Source organism: Lolium perenne, chromosome 3 (assembly GCF_019359855.2).
Source record: "Lolium perenne isolate Kyuss_39 chromosome 3, Kyuss_2.0, whole genome shotgun sequence".
NCBI lineage: Eukaryota > Viridiplantae > Streptophyta > Magnoliopsida > Poales > Poaceae > Lolium > Lolium perenne.
Window position 1 is genome coordinate 225,130,159 of NC_067246.2, and position 19,114 is coordinate 225,149,272.

The following is a 19,114-nucleotide window of genomic DNA, read 5'->3' on the forward strand; positions in this document are numbered from 1 at the left end:
TCATGACGCGGAAACTTCTTTAAGTAACAACATAGCTCAGCAGTCGGCTCGTGAAAAAGAAATCCTTACTTTCTTGGAGTCACAGAGTCGACGTTTTGTTAGTAAGTATTCAGATCCTTGCTATTACTTCGGGTCGTCATATTTGTCCTTGCTCGCTTTTTCTTGACAAACTTCTTTTTACTCATTTAGGGAAAACGCAGCAAGATTATGATCTGGAGAATCCTAAAGGTAATCGCCTTCTCGACGCGCTTTCCCTCCTTGAAATCCATGGAGATGAGGCGCGTGAAGGCCTTGCTGAAGCCAGAACAGGTCTATCGCGGCTTTTTCCCTACTTCTTCACGAAGAAAGAAGAACTCGCGACTTTCAGTGCTCTCGCCAAGTGCTTCAATTCTCAAGAAGATCTTGGGCTCAAACTTCGCCAAGAGGGTTTGAAAGTTGGTGTTGAAGGGACTATCGCCTTGGTTGCTGACAGCCAACAAGATGTCGACTGGACGAGAGTTGGCGACACAAAGGAGATGGAAACGAAAAGGTGGCAGTCTCCGATTAAGGCTGCCAGGCCAAACTCAAAGAAAATCCTCGCCTACCTCGGATGCAAGCCAACTCCCGCTCCCAGTTCATCGAAGCCGGAGGTCAAGTAGACCACCTTGTCTTTTCTTTTATTTTGTTTCTCTTTTGACGCTGTCGCCATAGTAGTTTTGGCGACAACTGCCCCATTAGTTCATTAGGAGCCCAACTTTTGCAAGAACCATGTAAATACTTTGAAGATCAATGAAAATCTATATTTGCTTGATGATTGATGTTGAAATTTTATTTCCAGTTGGTATTTGATAACTACACTTCAACTCCTCGTCTTTCCGATGCTTTTCCTGCTTCGTCCTACTCAAAGAAAACGCTTGTCGATGATGAACTTATCAAAGATTCCTCGAGTAAGGGTTCAGCACAAGACTTGGAAGAACTTCACCAACAACTTCAGTCTATGAAGAAGCAAGCACTTATAATAATAGAGCAGTCTCGAAAATCATCTGAGAGGGAGAAGGTTGCGCTTCAGCAGGCTCAGGATGCTATAGCTATAAAAGAGGCTGCGGTTACTGAGGCTGCCGAAGCTTCTTCACGAGAGAATTACATGCTTCAACTGATGAATGATTCCAGCTTGGATATGACGGGTATACTTCGTTCGCTTCACCGTACTTGATTTTGTTCCTACTGTTTTTCCTTCCTCTCCGATTCCTTTACTGAAAACAGGTTCTTTTTTGGATACCGCTGCCGAAGATCAACGTGTTGAAGCTCGATCCAATGTGCTTCTCAGACTTGCATCGGAGCATGGTTCTAATTTTTGGGTTACGCCTGAACGTACCCGCCAAATCGCCAGATTTCAAGATCGCGCGAGTCAGGTCCGCGATTTTCTCGACTTCTGCACAAGGACGCTGTCCTTAGTGTGGGGACCCCGGACTAGCTGTCCGAAATACCCTGTTATGTATACAGTTCACGATCCCATGATCAGTGCGCCGTGAACACATAACCGAACTGATATCAAATTACATCATCCTTTACAAAACAGAATAAGAAAATTACAATAAGGTCACATGACCAACCTTTACATAATAGCCTCGAAGGGCCTAACTAAAACATCAGAGTAGCGGAATCACTTCAGCAGCGCAGAGCCCAAGTCATCTGCCTTAACCCTACAGGCAACTGACTGGGAAGACGTTCCTAGCTCGCATAGACGTCGTCAACTCCTTCTTCATCCATCGTGTTCCTCCAAGTCTGGCCAAGTAAATAGCCAGGGACAAAGCCGTGAGTACATTTGGAATTGTACTCGCAAACCATCAAGAAAGATGCTAACAGAGCTAACTAAAAGAGACAAGAGAGGAAGAATAGTTTCTCTTGTGGATATAGCATGTGAAAGAGAATCAGTTTCTCTTGTGGATAAAGCATGCCGGCATCTCAAGTGATGCGGACACTTTGGTGGTCCTATGACATCTCTATATCTTTATTGAAGAAGATACTTCAAAAGATAGACTACGACATCTCTATATCTTTATTGAAGAAGATTCTTCAAAAGATAAACTATGACATCTCTACGTCTTTATAGAAGAAGAGTTCCTCTACATGAAAACACTAGGAAGGGTCACCCAATTTTTGTTTCATTTTCCTCAACCATCTCCACATGGTCGGCACAACATCTTTCCCGTACCCTTCCGGTACTTCCAACACACGCATTTCCTTTGGAAATCATTTTCAAAACCAAAACTCGACACAGCTCGGTAACGGCCATCCCAACCGTCCATGACCGCGGACGTGGCTATTCGAATAGATTTAACTCTGCAGAGTGTGCGCACTTTCCCCACAAGATCTGATAAATCCACCGGGATCATCCCCGGTTCGTCATACGAAAGTATGCGAGTCTCGGATAATCAGTCGAAGCCTTTCGCCCATTCAACTTAGCAAGAGGTCCTACCCTATGGAGTATGTACCTCCTCGGCACCGTGATAGCTCACCTCCCTTTGAGCGTGGCTCCACCGCCAAGCCAGGAGACCCATAGTGTCTTCCGGACGGGTCAGCCCCGAAGGCCTCCCGTTATACTATTGTCCCAACCATGACAACCCGGACTCGGGGGTAACCGTACCCTTGTATAGTTGTGCGGTGCCTCATGCTAAGAAGAACAAACGTCAAGCTAAGCCCCGTGCCCACGTTGGAGTAGTGTGGTTGCGCGGGTTAATTGTTCCGGGCGAATACAAAGAACCATGTGTCGTTTTTCTCAAAACCCAAGTCACACCCACATTTCTTTTCTCAATCATCTTTGACAAGATCCTTTTTGCCTTCATAAACCATACACTCGGGTAAGGTCGACTCACCCAAGGTTTTCTCAAAACTTTTACAACAAGGTAAACCTTGAGGGGTTCCCAACCTATAGTTTCATGAGTTGAACTAGTATTGCACTACGGCCGAGATGAGAGTCATCCCGCCATAGATGAGGTATAAAGGGGTAGTGGAGTGGATCATACTTGCTTAAGTTAAGCATGTATTATGACAACACAAGGAGGAATATACTCTCAGATTTGTGGTGCTAACTACACAACTTAGATAGTGGAGTGTCACTATCCAACATATTCTCCAAGATGGTACACGGCATTCTCCTCTCAAGTTGAGAATACACCAAGATCATGACAATGATACCTCTATACTACAAATGGGGTGGGTGTGGTGTAAGTTACTATCTTGAGATGGAACATGCTCAAGTTGAGCATACAAGATAACCAAGAGGGATAGCACGGCCATGCTACCATGCATCCCATAACACAAGGACAAATAGTGGAGCATCACCACTAGGGAGTACCCCACTTGCAAACACACATAGATGACATAAATAGAGATAATAACACACATAGAATGAAGGTGCTTTGAACATCAACAAATGACATCCAACTAGACACCGGATCAGAGATCAAAAGATGGCTTGCCTTGGCTTATTTGTCCCTGTACTTCTTCAACTCTATCAATATAAGAATCCCAACGATATAAATAAAATCCTTGTCCAATTCCACTTCTTCTTCTTCTCCGGAATTGCTCGCGTCTATCGCCGGAAAATATAAAAAGGAACACAATCAATCACATTGCACCAACAAAACAAACATACAACAACCATAATTTAACCATTCAATAAAGAGCTACCATACAAAGGACTTATAGATACCACAAACAACTTAAAGAAAACCCATGTTATTTACCTAGTAAAGGTATGAGAGTATCACAACTTAGCAATTGCCTCTCTCGGTTATCACCATGGTATAACCCAACATCCCCTGGTAGATAACATCATAAAGAGGACAAGAGCATTAGTTTGACATCAAATACATTCACAAAACATTTTCAAGCATTTTTGGAAAAGTAGAAAACAATTTTCCTAACTTAGTTTGCTCACATAACACCACACAAGAATAGGAAACAAATAATATGCCCTACCATTTGAAAACTTAAGCAAAACAAAAGAGCTGATGTTAACTTGCAGAGGTTTTGTTTTGCAAGCATAAAACAAAGGTTGCCCATTTCTACTAAAAAGAATTGGTCAAGGGTTTTAAATAAACCGAAAAGTTTTGCTTCAACAAAGCATGTCACACATATACATTACTAACAGCAACAGAAATGTATGAACAGAGACTAATAATATTTTTCCTAGATGGCCAGTACTAATACAAGACTAACCCAATTGGAATCACCCAAAACTATGAATCCTACAAATTTAGGAATTTCTTTGAATCTGACTGTACAGAAAACAAGATTTGTAAGCCATAAATCGTAGAAAAATCCTAAAAATATGAGACCACTGGCATTTGAAAGATAATTAAACAGAGATGCATACACAATTGGATTTGGGTTCAAATTGTTTCTGAAACTCTCACAAATGGATTGACAAGGTTACTGCATGTTTGTACCATTTGCTTTCTCTCTGGAGTTACAGAACAGATAAAGGTGTGAAACTTGTTTGAGAAGATTAAGAAAACATTCAGTAATCCTACATAATTGGAATCACTCAATTAGGTTCAAAAATGGATTTTTGGTGATTTAAAAGCTAACAGCCAAGTCTGCAGAACACACAGAACAAATTTAATTCACCCAAAATCTTACATAACTCATAAAAATATGAGGTCAGGTGCATCTGAAAGGTATTGAAAAGCTGGTTCTTACCCAATTGGTTTCATTCAAAAATTCGTTCCCAAGCTCCTGGTTTAATTCGACAAAGTCAGATCTGACCAGATCTTGACCTGTGAACCATTTCAGTTTCAGGAGGTCAATCGAAGTGAAACCACCGCCAAAATGAAGGTATTGAAGAGGGCTTTCACCTACAGTTGAGTTTGCTCAAAAAGGTTTCGTAAAACGGAACAAATCTAACAAACAGTGAATCTGCATGTTTACAGAACTTTATTTACCACGGACAATCCCTAACGAATTTGAGGATGAGACCAACGCCAAGTTGTAGATCTTTTCCGAATCTATCTGCGGAACTTTGAATCACTCGAGTTGGATCTGCGCACGAGATTTGGTGGATTTTACAAGTTCGTACCAGAATCTGAAACAGCAAGATAGCAGAAATTATTGCAAGGATTTGGACGAACTTTGCTCAAGAACTCAGATCTGAGGATAGCTCAAGCTTCTCCATGCTTGGACCAACATGCACCTGCATCAAGATCCAATCTTAGCAATGGAGGAAGAGGAAGAGGAGAGAAAACCATCTAGGGTTGGGGAGAAGAAGGAGAGGGAGGCTCTCATGGTGAGGAGGAGCTTGAGGGAGGAGGGAGCTTCATCTTGGAGTGCCTTCCATGGCCATGGCCGGCCATGGGAGCAAGGGGCAGCAGCATTTTCGTGTGGGAGAGGTAGAGGAGAGTGTGAGGGAGTGGAGTGTGAGAAAAATGACCAAAGGAGGAGGGAGTGGCCGGCCAAGGGCCAATTTATAGAGGGAGAGGGGTGGCTGCCTCCTTATTTGATTGGCCAAGTTGGGTGGCTGCCCATTTAGTGATTGGGGTAGTTGGGAGGCAAGGCTTGGAAGAGAAGGAAATGAGGAGGGAGGGCTGGCCGAATTTTCTTGCCATGGCCGGCTCCTTCTTGACAACCACAAGTGAACAAACAAAGTGCAATGCCACTTCATGAATGTCGACCAAGGTTGAGTATTTGAGGGGTTAGCTAAAAATGGTTTGATGATGTATTAAAATTTTGGGAGAGAGGTGATAATAAACATTGGTGGCAATGTTGGAGAATAAAGTACTTTGATCAAATTATCATATTGGCCAAGAGATGATGGTGGTGATGGTGGTTGAGACAATGGTAGAGCAAGATTAAGAGAGATGGTGAGTGAAGTAACCATATACTCACAATGAAGAATATGGGGACTTAAATCATGAATTCATGAGGTCAAGGTAATGATGGAAAAGAATATAAATTGCTCTACAAATGAGAGGTCAATAGGGAGTGAGTTGAAAGTATCAAATGATCATCCATTTGATCCAGAATTGGAGGATGGAGGGGATACAATGTGGTGGATCAGAGATGTGCATAAGATGTGCAAGAGTTGTCATTTGAAATAGATCTTGTTTGAAAAGTATTTGAAACACCTCAATTGTCTAGGGACACTTGGGAATGAACTCAAGTGGAATGAAGTTTGAAAGTGTTGAGATAAAACTAGTTGGAACATAGGGGTTCAAAATATTCTACTTACTTTCTCAAGTAAGGTAGAGTTTTTCTCAAAGGTAAAAATAAGCAAGAGGAAAACAAGAAATGGTATAGGTACCATAAACAAGCTTTTTGTTAAAACAAAGCAAAATAGAAATAATGTTTTATAAATCAATACTTGGTAGAAATGGGATGAAAAACAAAACCCATTTCAGTTCCTTGTTTTCTTTGAAGAGAAATCTTGGAAAGTTTTAATAAAACTAGAAGTAGTTTTGTGATCAAAACTAGAGAAGGAAAACTGTAGGATTTTTGAGGAGGGAAACTAATTTAGGGAGGAGTGTTCTCAAGGGTAGATGGTGGCTACAAAATGTATCCATCATTCCCACTCTTGGTTTTGTGAAGATTAAACTTGAATAAAAACAAGAGGTAAAAGTGAAGGAAGTGATCTAGAGTTGAATCATTGGATAGGGTATAAGATCAAGTTGAATATATGTGATGCAAGGGTAGAATGAGACATGCAGGATGTGGAAATTGTAGAGGGAGATGCACAGATGAGATCCATGCATTGAGATCACCAAGTTGTGAATTAAGGATGATTGAGCTATCTTGTACCACAAAGAGAAAAATCAAGATGGCACACCCATGTTGTCATCAGGAGAGAGGTTTGATGTAGTAAGAAGGACAACTATTCTTCCTAAGCCACACATGTGTTTTATTTGGTGAGTTGCTTGTTTAACCACTAGGGGTGTCGTTCTATGAGGTAGCTCAAGACAAAATTCAACAAGCAAATCAAGACAATTCATCTACCATCAGATCAAGGCAATTCATCATAGCAAACAAATCAAGGCAATTCACCTTAATTAGTCTATAGAAAAAGTTTTTGTTCCCCCTGATTTTTGAAATAAGGACAACTAATCAAGGTTGAAAAAGTTGGGGTGTTACAGATCTTCCACCCTTAAAATAATCTCGTCCCGAGATTACTGAGTGTAGAACTAGAGGGGTTATAAAGTTTAACCAAAGTCAGACTCCATTCTTCTGTAGACGTGCCGTTGTAGAGAAAGTCGTTTGCTTCATCTTCTGGGAGACATGTTGGATTTCGGCCGATGGCGAGCTTCATGAAGAGGTTGACTACTCCATGCAAGTGTTGGATCTGTAGCTTCTTCACGATCCTGGCGGAGGTTCAAGACTGTGGGAGGGTTAGTGCACCCAACGGCGCTTGAGCAGGGCTGAAAACCTTTTTAGAGTTAGCTTGATTTTAGTGGGAGACGAAGTCTTCCACCCTTAAGATTTTTCATCGGGTTCTCGGAAAAACTCAGAGCTTCTGCCTTGTAATTCTGTCTGGGGCTTCGGAAGAAGTCATCGGTCTTCCTTGTTCAGCTGAAGAATCTTCGGGGGCGACGTGCAGACCACCACTTCAAGAGGCACTCACGGTGTTAACTGAACCATATGGGACGCGCGGCGAGTTAGAAAGTTGAAGAAACGCCTGGTTGGTACCCATATGAAGCAGCAACAGGGGTCGTCGAAGACAATCTTCAGCTTGAGGGTCAGTGCTGATTTCAGTAACAACTAAGAAGTTAGCGGGTAAACTACGCCTAATGTCTTGAGTCTTGGAGTATCTTTAGAAGCTTCATTTGATGAGGACCAGATGAACCATGTGGTGTAGCTCGGCTTTGACGCTATTGTTCTCTCAACTTGTTAGACGGTGTGTTCGAGGGTAGTTTCAAAAAGATATCCTCGCGGTTAGCGCGAGTATACTCCAAGGTTAGACCAAGTTAGCATGTCTTCTCGTAGAGGTGCAGTCAATCTTGAAGGTAGGGCTTCTTCTTTCTTGGCGTAGTGGAGATGCTCCAGCTGATCTTGAAGGAAGTCAGCGTAGATAGGGGTCGGGTTAGTTTTCTTGACGGTTGAAAAACAACTTCCAACGGGTTTAGAGTTAGAGTCTTTCGTTAGTCTACCCAATTTAACTAATAGTTAGCAATACATCGGCGAGGCAAACTTTAATCCTATCATTGCATGTGACACCCATACAACCATAACCAGAGACACAATACCACTAACAGAGGCTACTGGTATTTTTCCTAGATGCATAGTAACAAAACAAGATCAACACAATTGGAATCATTCAAAAATATTTATTTTTCAATTTTTGAGACTCAAAATACTAACCAGAAATAGTGATCAAGTTTTATTTATTAAAAATCGCACAAAAATCCTAAAAATACAAGGTCAGTGGCGTCTGAAAGATAATTTTATACTGGTTCTAGTGCAATTGGAATCACATCAATCGGAGCTACCAAACTATTTTTATTAGCAAAACAGTACACTGGCAGATTTCCATTTTTTTTAATTTCTGTTTCACACATTTCAAACAATTAAAAAGGGCGGAAACGTCTAAATAGCAAGACATACATGCACACAGCAAACAGATACAAACATTCAAGGCAGCACACTAGGGAACCACAAGCAATCATCACACCAGACATGGTACTCTAAGTACCCAGAAATTCCTAATGCGCGGGGTAGCTCAATCAAAGCGATTGAGTTTGTCCTATCCATCCTATAGGTTTGGGGCTGGTCGCATATGTTGACGTCTTCATAACATTAGCATCAGCTTCAACTTGGATCCTTGTAGCAGTTGGTGGTGAAGGGGCCGGGTGTTGAGTCGTTGATGTTGAGGCGGAGGAGAAAGCTGCGTAGAACTTCTAGTCTCGACATCCCGGAAACATGAGGTCTTCGAAGAGGTAGCTGTTGAGGTGCTTCTGAAGTAGAGATCTTCTCGTGGCTGGCCTAAAAATAACTAGTCAAGAAATTGAGAACTTGATCATTGACGACTGCGAAAGTGCGAGTCCAAAGAGGAACAAGGTCAGCTCTCTGACAGACTTTGGTGACAACCAAAGACATGATCCTTTATCCCTTTATGTGCACGGCTAAGTCGGCATCCAATCTTCAACAGCTGTCGTTGGAGATACACAAGTCTTCCCGAGGGATTGATCCATCTTTGAGTTTGAGTCTCCGGTCTGAGTTGGGGACATCGTCCAATATGTAGGTTTGAAGTGGATGAGACAATAGAGTAAAATTTTTCAAACATTTTAATGGAGAGACAAGAATTTAGAAGTCTTGAAGAAATAAGAGGAGTAGAAGCTATGCTTCCGACTAAAGAAAGAATTTGTTTCGTAAATAGTTTTTCCCAAGTACTTGTTTTCTAACTAACGTCCATGCTAACTAAGGTCTCCTACAGTCAGGATGGCTCTGATACCAGCTCTGTGGGGACCCCGGACTAGCTGTCCGAAATACCCTGTTATGTATACAGTTCACGATCCCATGATCAGTGCGCCGTGAACACATAACCGAACTGATATCAAATTACATCATCCTTTACAAAACGGAATAAGAAAATTACAATAAGGTCACATGACCAACCTTTACATAATAGCCTCGAAGGGCCTAACTAAAACATCAGAGTAGCGGAATCACTTCAGCAGCGCAGAGCCCAAGTCATCTGCCTTAACCCTACAGGCAACTGACTGGGAAGACGTTCCTAGCTCGCATAGACGTCGTCAACTCCTTCTTCATCCATCGTGTTCCTCCAAGTCTGGCCAAGTAAATAGCCAGGGACAAAGCCGTGAGTATATTTGGAATTGTACTCGCAAACCATCAAGAAAGATGCTAACAGAGCTAACTAAAAGAGACAAGAGAGGAAGAATAGTTTCTCTTGTGGATATAGCATGTGAAAGAGAATCAGTTTCTCTTGTGGATAAAGCATGCCGGCATCTCAAGTGATGCGGACACTTTGGTGGTCCTATGACATCTCTATATCTTTATTGAAGAAGATACTTCAAAAGATAGACTACGACATCTCTATATCTTTATTGAAGAAGATTCTTCAAAAGATAAACTATGACATCTCTACATCTTTATAGAAGAAGAGTTCCTCTACATGAAAACACTAGGAAGGGTCACCCAATTTTTGTTTCATTTTCCTCAACCATCTCCACATGGTCGGCACAACATCTTTCCCATACCCTTCCGGTACTTCCAACACACGCATTTCCTTTGGAAATCATTTTCAAAACCAAAACTCGACACAGCTCGGTAACGGCCATCCCAACCGTCCATGACCGCGGACGCGGCTATTCGAATAGATTTAACTCTGCAGAGTGTGCGCACTTTCCCCACAAGATCTGATAAATCCGCCGGGATCATCCCCGGTTCGTCATACGAAAGTATGCGAGTCTCGGATAATCAGTCGAAGCCTTTCGCCCATTCAACTTAGCAAGAGGTCCTACCCTATGGAGTATGTACCTCCCCGGCACCGTGACAGCTCACCTCCCTTTGAGCGTGGCTCCACCGCCAAGCCAGGAGACCCATAGTGTCTTCCGGACGGGTCAGCCCCGAAGGCCTCCCGTTATACTATTGTCCCAACCATGACAACCCGGACTCGGGGGTAACCGTACCCTTGTATAGTTGTGCGGTGCCTCATGCTAAGAAGAACAAACGTCAAGCTAAGCCCCGTGCCCACGTTGGAGTAGTGTGGTTGCGCGGGTTAATTGTTCCGGGCGAATACAAAGAACCATGTGTCGTTTTTCTCAAAACCCAAGTCACACCCACATTTCTTTTCTCAATCATCTTTGACAAGATCCTTTTTGCCTTCATAAACCATACACTCGGGTAAGGTCGACTCACCCAAGGTTTTCTCAAAACTTTTACAACAAGGTAAACCTTGAGGGGTTCCCAACCTATAGTTTCATGAGTTGAACTAGTATTGCACTACGGCCGAGATGAGAGTCATCCCGCCATAGATGAGGTATAAAGGGGTAGTGGAGTGGATCATACTTGCTTAAGTTAAGCATGTATTATGACAACACAAGGAGGAATATACTCTCAGATTTGTGGTGCTAACTACACAACTTAGATAGTGGAGTGTCACTATCCAACATATTCTCCAAGATGGTACACGGCATACTCCTCTCAAGTTGAGAATACACCAAGATCATGACAATGATACCTCTATACTACAAATGGGGTGGGTGTGGTGTAAGTTACTATCTTGAGATGGAACATGCTCAAGTTGAGCATACAAGATAACCAAGAGGGATAGCACGGCCATGCTACCATGCATCCCATAACACAAGGACAAATAGTGGAGCATCACCACTAGGGAGTACCCCACTTGCAAACACACATAGATGACATAAATAGAGATAATAACACACATAGAATGAAGGTGCTTTGAACATCAACAAATGACATCCAACTAGACACTGGATCAGAGATCAAAAGATGGCTTGCCTTGGCTTATTTGTCCCTGTACTTCTTCAACTCTATCAATATAAGAATCCCAATGATATAAATAAAATCCTTGTCCAATTCCACTTCTTCTTCTTCTCCGGAATTGCTCGCGTCTATCGCCGGAAAATATAAAAAGGAACACAATCAATCACATTGCACCAACAAAACAAACATACAACAACCATAATTTAACCATTCAATAAAGAGCTACCATACAAAGGACTTATAGATACCACAAACAACTTAAAGAAAACCCATGTTATTTACCTAGTAAAGGTATGAGAGTATCACAACTTAGCAATTGCCTCTCTCGGTTATCACCATGGTATAACCCAACATCCCCTGGTAGATAACATCATAAAGAGGACAAGAGCATTAGTTTGACATCAAATACATTCACAAAACATTTTCAAGCATTTTTGGAAAAGTAGAAAACAATTTTCCTAACTTAGTTTGCTCACATAACACCACACAAGAATAGGAAACAAATAATATGCCCTACCATTTGAAAACTTAAGCAAAACAAAAGAGCTGATGTTAACTTGCAGAGGTTTTGTTTTGCAAGCATAAAACAAAGGTTGCCCATTTCTACTAAAAAGAATTGGTCAAGGGTTTTAAATAAACCGAAAAGTTTTGCTTCAACAAAGCATGTCACACATATACATTACTAACAGCAACAGAAATGTATGAACAGAGACTAATAATATTTTTCCTAGATGGCCAGTACTAATACAAGACTAACCCAATTGGAATCACCCAAAACTATGAATCCTACAAATTTAGGAATTTCTTTGAATCTGACTGTACAGAAAACAAGATCTATAAGCCATAAATCGTAGAAAAATCCTAAAAATATGAGACCACTGGCATTTGAAAGATAATTAAACAGAGATGCATACACAATTGGATTTGGGTTCAAATTGTTTCTGAAACTCTCACAAATGGATTGACAAGGTTACTGCATGTTTGTACCATTTGCTTTCTCTCTGGAGTTACAGAACAGATAAAGGTGTGAAACTTGTTTGAGAAGATTAAGAAAACATTCAGTAATCCTACATAATTGGAATCACTCAATTAGGTTCAAAAATGGATTTTTGGTGATTTAAAAGCTAACAGCCAAGTCTGCAGAACACACATAACAAGTTTAATTCACCCAAAATCTTACATAACTCATAAAAATATGAGGTCAGGTGCATCTGAAAGGTATTGAAAATCTGGTTCTTACCCAATTGGTTTCATTCAAAAATTCATTCCCAAGCTCCTGGTTTAATTCGACAAAGTCAGATCTGACCAGATCTTGACCTGTGAACCGTTTCAGTTTCAGGAGGTCAATCGAAGTGAACCATCGCCAAAATGAAGGTATTGAAGAGGGCTTTCACCTACAGTTGAGTTTGCTCAAAAAGGTTTCGTAAAACGGAACAAATCTAACAAACAGTGAATCTGCATGTTTACAGAACTTTATTTACCACGGACAATCGCTAACGAATTTGAGGATGCGACCAACTCCAAGTTGTAGATCTTTTCCGTATCTATCTGCAGAACTTTGAATCACTCGATTTGGATCTGCACACGAGATTTGGTGGATTTTACAAGTTCGTACCAGAATCTGAAACAGCAAGATAGCAGAAATTACTGCAAGGATTTGGACGAACTTTGGTCAAGAACTTCAGATCTGAGGATAGCTCAAGCTTCTCCATGCTTGGACCAACATGCACCTGCATCAAGATCCAATCTTAGCAATGGAGGAAGAGGAAGAGGAGAGAAAACCATCTAGGGTTGGGGAGAAGAAGGAGAGGGAGGCTAGCCAGCTCTGTGGGGACCCCGGACTAGCTGTCCGAAATACCCTGTTATGTATACAGTTCACGATCCCATGATCAGTGCGCCGTGAACACATAACCGAACTGATATCAAATTACATCATCCTTTACAAAATGGAATAAGAAAATTACAATAAGGTCACATGACCAACCTTTACATAATAGCCTCGAAGGGCCTAACTAAAACATCAGAGTAGCGGAATCACTTCAGCAGCGCAGAGCCCAAGTCATCTGCCTTAACCCTACAGGCAACTGACTGGGAAGACGTTCCTAGCTCGCATAGATGTCGTCAACTCCTTCTTCATCCATCGTGTTCCTCCAAGTCTGGCCAAGTAAATAGCCAGGGACAAAGCCGTGAGTACATTTGGAATTGTACTCGCAAACCATCAAGAAAGATGCTAACAGAGCTAACTAAAAGAGACAAGAGAGGAAGAATAGTTTCTCTTGTGGATATAGCATGTGAAAGAGAATCAGTTTCTCTTGTGGATAAAGCATGCCGGCATCTCAAGTGATGCGGACACTTTGGTGGTCCTATGACATCTCTATATCTTTATTGAAGAAGATACTTCAAAAGATAGACTACGACATCTCTATATCTTTATTGAAGAAGATTTTTCAAAAGATAAACTATGACATCTCTACATCTTTATAGAAGAAGAGTTCCTCTACATGAAAACACTAGGAAGGGTCACCCAATTTTTGTTTCATTTTCCTCAACCATCTCCACATGGTCGGCACAACATCTTTCCCGTACCCTTCCGGTACTTCCAACACACGCATTTCCTTTGGAAATCATTTTCAAAACCAAAACTCGACACAGCTCGGTAACGGCCATCCCAACCGTCCATGACCGCGGACGCGGCTATTCGAATAGATTTAACTCTGCAGAGTGTGCGCACTTTCCCCACAAGATCTGATAAATCCGCCGGGATCATCCCCGGTTCGTCATACGAAAGTATGCGAGTCTCGGATAATCAGTCGAAGCCTTTCGCCCATTCAACTTAGCAAGAGGTCCTACCCTATGGAGTATGTACCTCCCCGGCACCGTGACAGCTCACCTCCCTTTGAGCGTGGCTCCACCGCCAAGCCAGGAGACCCATAGTGTCTTCCGGACGGGTCAGCCCCGAAGGCCTCCCGTTATACTATTGTCCCAACCATGACAACCCGGACTCGGGGGTAACCGTACCCTTGTATAGTTGTGCGGTGCCTCATGCTAAGAAGAACAAATGTCAAGCTAAGCCCCGTGCCCACGTTGGAGTAGTGTGGTTGCGCGGGTTAATTGTTCCAGGCGAATACAAAGAACCATGTGTCGTTTTTCTCAAAACCCAAGTCACACCCACATCTCTTTTCTCAATCATCTTTGACAAGATCCTTTTTGCCTTCATAAACCATACACTCGGGTAAGGTCGACTCACCCAAGGTTTTCTCAAAACTTTTACAACAAGGTAAACCTTGAGGGGTTCCCAACCTATAGTTTCATGAGTTGAACTAGTATTGCACTACGGCCGAGATGAGAGTCATCCCGCCATAGATGAGGTATAAAGGGGTAGTGGAGTGGATCATACTTGCTTAAGTTAAGCATGTATTATGACAACACAAGGAGGAATATACTCTCAGATTTGTGGTGCTAACTACACAACTTAGATAGTGGAGTGTCACTATCCAACATATTCTCCAAGATGGTACACGGCATACTCCTCTCAAGTTGAGAATACACCAAGATCATGACAATGATACCTCTATACTACAAATGGGGTGGGTGTGGTGTAAGTTACTATCTTGAGATGGAACATGCTCAAGTTGAGCATACAAGATAACCAAGAGGGATAGCACGGCCATGCTACCATGCATCCCATAACACAAGGACAAATAGTGGAGCATCACCACTAGGGAGTACCCCACTTGCAAACACACATAGATGACATAAATAGAGATAATAACACACATAGAATGAAGGTGCTTTGAACATCAACAAATGACATCCAACTAGACACCGGATCAGAGATCAAAAGATGGCTTGCCTTGGCTTATTTGTCCCTGTACTTCTTCAACTCTATCAATATAAGAATCCCAACGATATAAATAAAATCCTTGTCCAATTCCACTTCTTCTTCTTCTCCGGAATTGCTCGCGTCTATCGCCGGAAAATATAAAAAGGAACACAATCAATCACATTGCACCAACAAAACAAACATACAACAACCATAATTTAACCATTCAATAAAGAGCTACCATACAAAGGACTTATAGATACCACAAACAACTTAAAGAAAACCCATGTTATTTACCTAGTAAAGGTATGAGAGTATCACAACTTAGCAATTGCCTCTCTCGGTTATCACCATGGTATAACCCAACATCCCCTGGTAGATAACATCATAAAGAGGACAAGAGCATTAGTTTGACATCAAATACATTCACAAAACATTTTCAAGCATTTTTGGAAAAGTAGAAAACAATTTTCCTAACTTAGTTTGCTCACATAACACCACACAAGAATAGGAAACAAATAATATGCCCTACCATTTGAAAACTTAAGCAAAACAAAAGAGCTGATGTTAACTTGCAGAGGTTTTGTTTTGCAAGCATAAAACAAAGGTTGCCCATTTCTACTAAAAAGAATTGGTCAAGGGTTTTAAATAAACCGAAAAGTTTTGCTTCAACAAAGCATGTCACACATATACATTACTAACAGCAACAGAAATGTATGAACAGAGACTAATAATATTTTTCCTAGATGGCCAGTACTAATACAAGACTAACCCAATTGGAATCACCCAAAACTATGAATCCTACAAATTTAGGAATTTCTTTGAATCTGTCTGTACAGAAAACAAGATCTGTAAGCCATAAATCGTAGAAAAATCCTAAAAATATGAGACCACTGGCATTTGAAAGATAATTAAACAGAGATGCATACACAATTGGATTTGGGTTCAAATTGTTTCTGAAACTCTCACAAATGGATTGACAAGGTTACTGCATGTTTGTACCATTTGCTTTCTCTCTGGAGTTACAGAACAGATAAAGGTGTGAAACTTGTTTGAGAAGATTAAGAAAACATTCAGTAATCCTACATAATTGGAATCACTCAATTAGGTTCAAAAATGGATTTTTGGTGATTTAAAAGCTAACAGCCAAGTCTGCAGAACACACATAACAAGTTTAATTCACCCAAAATCTTACATAACTCATAAAAATATGAGGTCAGGTGCATCTGAAAGGTATTGAAAAGCTGGTTCTTACCCAATTGGTTTCATTCAAAAATTCGTTCCCAAGCTCCTGGTTTAATTCGACAAAGTCAGATCTGACCAGATCTTGACCTGTGAACCATTTCAGTTTCAGGAGGTCAATCGAAGTGAAACCACCGCCAAAATGAAGGTATTGAAGAGGGCTTTCACCTACAGTTGAGTTTGCTCAAAAAGGTTTCGTAAAACGGAACAAATCTAACAAACAGTGAATCTGCATGTTTACAGAACTTTATTTACCACGGACAATCCCTAACGAATTTGAGGATGAGACCAACGCCAAATTGTAGATCTTTTCCGTATCTATCTGCGGAACTTTGAATCACTCGATTTGGATCTGCGCACGAGATTTGGTGGATTTTACAAGTTCGTACCAGAATCTGAAACAGCAAGATAGCAGAAATTACTGCAAGGATTTGGACGAACTTTGCTCAAGAACTTCAGATCTGAGGATAGCTCAAGCTTCTCCATGCTTGGACCAACATGCACCTGCATCAAGATCCAATCTTAGCAATGGAGGAAGAGGAAGAGGAGAGAAAACCATCTAGGGTTGGGGAGAAGAAGGAGAGGGAGGCTCTCATGGTGAGGAGGAGCTTGAGGGAGGAGGGAGCTTCATCTTGGAGTGCCTTCCATGGCCATGGCCGGCCATGGGAGCAAGGGGCAGCAGCATTTTCGTGGGGGAGAGGTAGAGGAGTGTGAGGGAGTGGAGTGTGAGAAAAATGACCAAAGGAGGAGGGAGTGGCCGGCCAAGGGCCAATTTATAGAGGGAGAGGGGTGGCTGCCTCCTTATTTGATTGGCCAAGTTGGGTGGCTGCCCATTTAGTGATTGGGGTAGTTGGGAGGCAAGGCTTGGAAGAGAAGGAAATGAGGAGGGAGGGCTGGCCGAATTTTCTTGCCATGGCCGGCTCCTTCTTGACAACCACAAGTGAACAAACAAAGTGCAATGCCACTTCATGAATGTCGACCAAGGTTGAGTATTTGAGGGGTTAGCTAAAAATGGTTTGATGATGTATTAAAATTTTGGGAGAGAGGTGATAATAAACATTGGTGGCAATGTTGGAGAATAAAGTACTTTGATCAAATTATCATATTGGCCAAGAGATGATGGTGGTGATGGTGGTTGAGACAATGGTAGAGCAAGATTAAGAGAGATGGTGAGTGAAGTAACCATATACTCACAATGAAGAATATGGGGACTTAAATCATGAATTCATGAGGTCAAGGTAATGATGGAAAAGAATATAAATTGCTCTACAAATGAGAGGTCAATAGGGAGTGAGTTGAAAGTATCAAATGATCATCCATTTGATCCAGAATTGGAGGATGGAGGGGATACAATGTGGTGGATCAGAGATGTGCATAAGATGTGCAAGAGTTGTCATTTGAAATAGATCTTGTTTGAAAAGTATTTGAAACACCTCAATTGTCTAGGGACACTTGGGAATGAACTCAAGTGGAATGAAGTTTGAAAGTGTTGAGATAAAACTAGTTGGAACATAGGGGTTCAAAATATTCTACTTACTTTCTCAAGTAAGGTAGAGTTTTTCTCAAAGGTAAAAATAAGCAAGAGGAAAACAAGAAATGGTATAGGTACCATAAACAAGCTTTTTGTTAAAACAAAGCAAAATAGAAATAATGTTTTATAAATCAATACTTGGTAGAAATGGGATGAAAAACAAAACCCATTTCAGTTCCTTGTTTTCTTTGAAGAGAAATCTTGGAAAGTTTTAATAAAACTAGAAGTAGTTTTGTGATCAAAACTAGAGAAGGAAAACTGTAGGATTTTTGAGGAGGGAAACTAATTTAGGGAGGAGTGTTCTCAAGGGTAGATGGTGGCTACAAAATGTATCCATCATTCCCACTCTTGGTTTTGTGAAGATTAAACTTGAATAAAAACAAGAGGTAAAAGTGAAGGAAGTGATCTAGAGTTGAATCATTGGATAGGGTATAAGATCAAGTTGAATATATGTGATGCAAGGGTAGAATGAGACATGCAGGATGTGGAAATTGTAGAGGGAGATGCACAGATGAGATCCATGCATTGAGATCACCAAGTTGTGAATTAAGGATGATTGAGCTATCTTGTACCACAAAGAGAAAAATCAAGATGGCACACCCATGTTGTCATCAGGAGAGAGGTTTGATGTAGTAAGAAGGAAAACTATTCTTCCTAAGCCACACATGTGTTTTATTTGGTGAGTTGCTTGTTTAACCACTAGGGGTGTCGTTCTATGAGGTAGCTCAAGACAAAATTCAACAAGCAAATCAAGACAATTCATCTACCATCAGATCAAGGCAATTCATCATAGCAAACAGATCAAGGCAATTCACCTTAATTAGTCTATAGAAAAAGTTTTTGTTCCCCCTGATTTTTGAAATAAGGACAACTAATCAAGGTTGAAAAAGTTGGGGTGTTACACTTAGTTTATGGCACCATGTTCCCGCGCAACAAGATGCCAGAAACCCTTCCTGCTCTGATGGACAAATTTCGGGATGCCCCTCGAATCCATGGCTTTGTGCGGGCCCAATTATCTGCCGGCGCGAGATTTCCTATGATTATGATACAAATCTGCTATCCGAAGTTAAACATGAGTC

General features: G+C 41.3%; 3 long non-coding RNA genes across 3 annotated transcripts; all 3 read right to left on the reverse strand.

Annotated features, from left to right (window-relative positions):
• Window positions 1–1,435: 1,435 nt before the first annotated feature.
• LOC139837624 (uncharacterized) lies at window positions 1,436–5,012 on the reverse strand. The gene is made up of 5 exons (XR_011754197.1): window positions 4,929–5,012; window positions 4,687–4,841; window positions 3,729–3,803; window positions 3,462–3,574; window positions 1,436–1,764 (listed from the first exon to the last, which is right to left on the reverse strand). It is a non-coding gene; the product is annotated as an uncharacterized lncRNA (long non-coding RNA).
• A 4,506-nt stretch (window positions 5,013–9,518) lies between these two features.
• On the reverse strand, window positions 9,519–12,772 carry LOC139837625 (uncharacterized). The gene is made up of 4 exons (XR_011754198.1): window positions 12,680–12,772; window positions 11,722–11,796; window positions 11,455–11,567; window positions 9,519–9,757 (listed from the first exon to the last, which is right to left on the reverse strand). It is a non-coding gene; the product is annotated as an uncharacterized lncRNA (long non-coding RNA).
• A 49-nt stretch (window positions 12,773–12,821) lies between these two features.
• On the reverse strand, window positions 12,822–17,207 carry LOC127343517 (uncharacterized). Its single transcript, XR_007877307.2, has 7 exons — window positions 16,946–17,207; window positions 16,760–16,856; window positions 16,518–16,672; window positions 15,560–15,634; window positions 15,293–15,405; window positions 13,107–13,595; window positions 12,822–13,017 (listed from the first exon to the last, which is right to left on the reverse strand). It is a non-coding gene; the product is annotated as an uncharacterized lncRNA (long non-coding RNA).
• Between the last annotated feature and the right edge of the window lie 1,907 nt (window positions 17,208–19,114).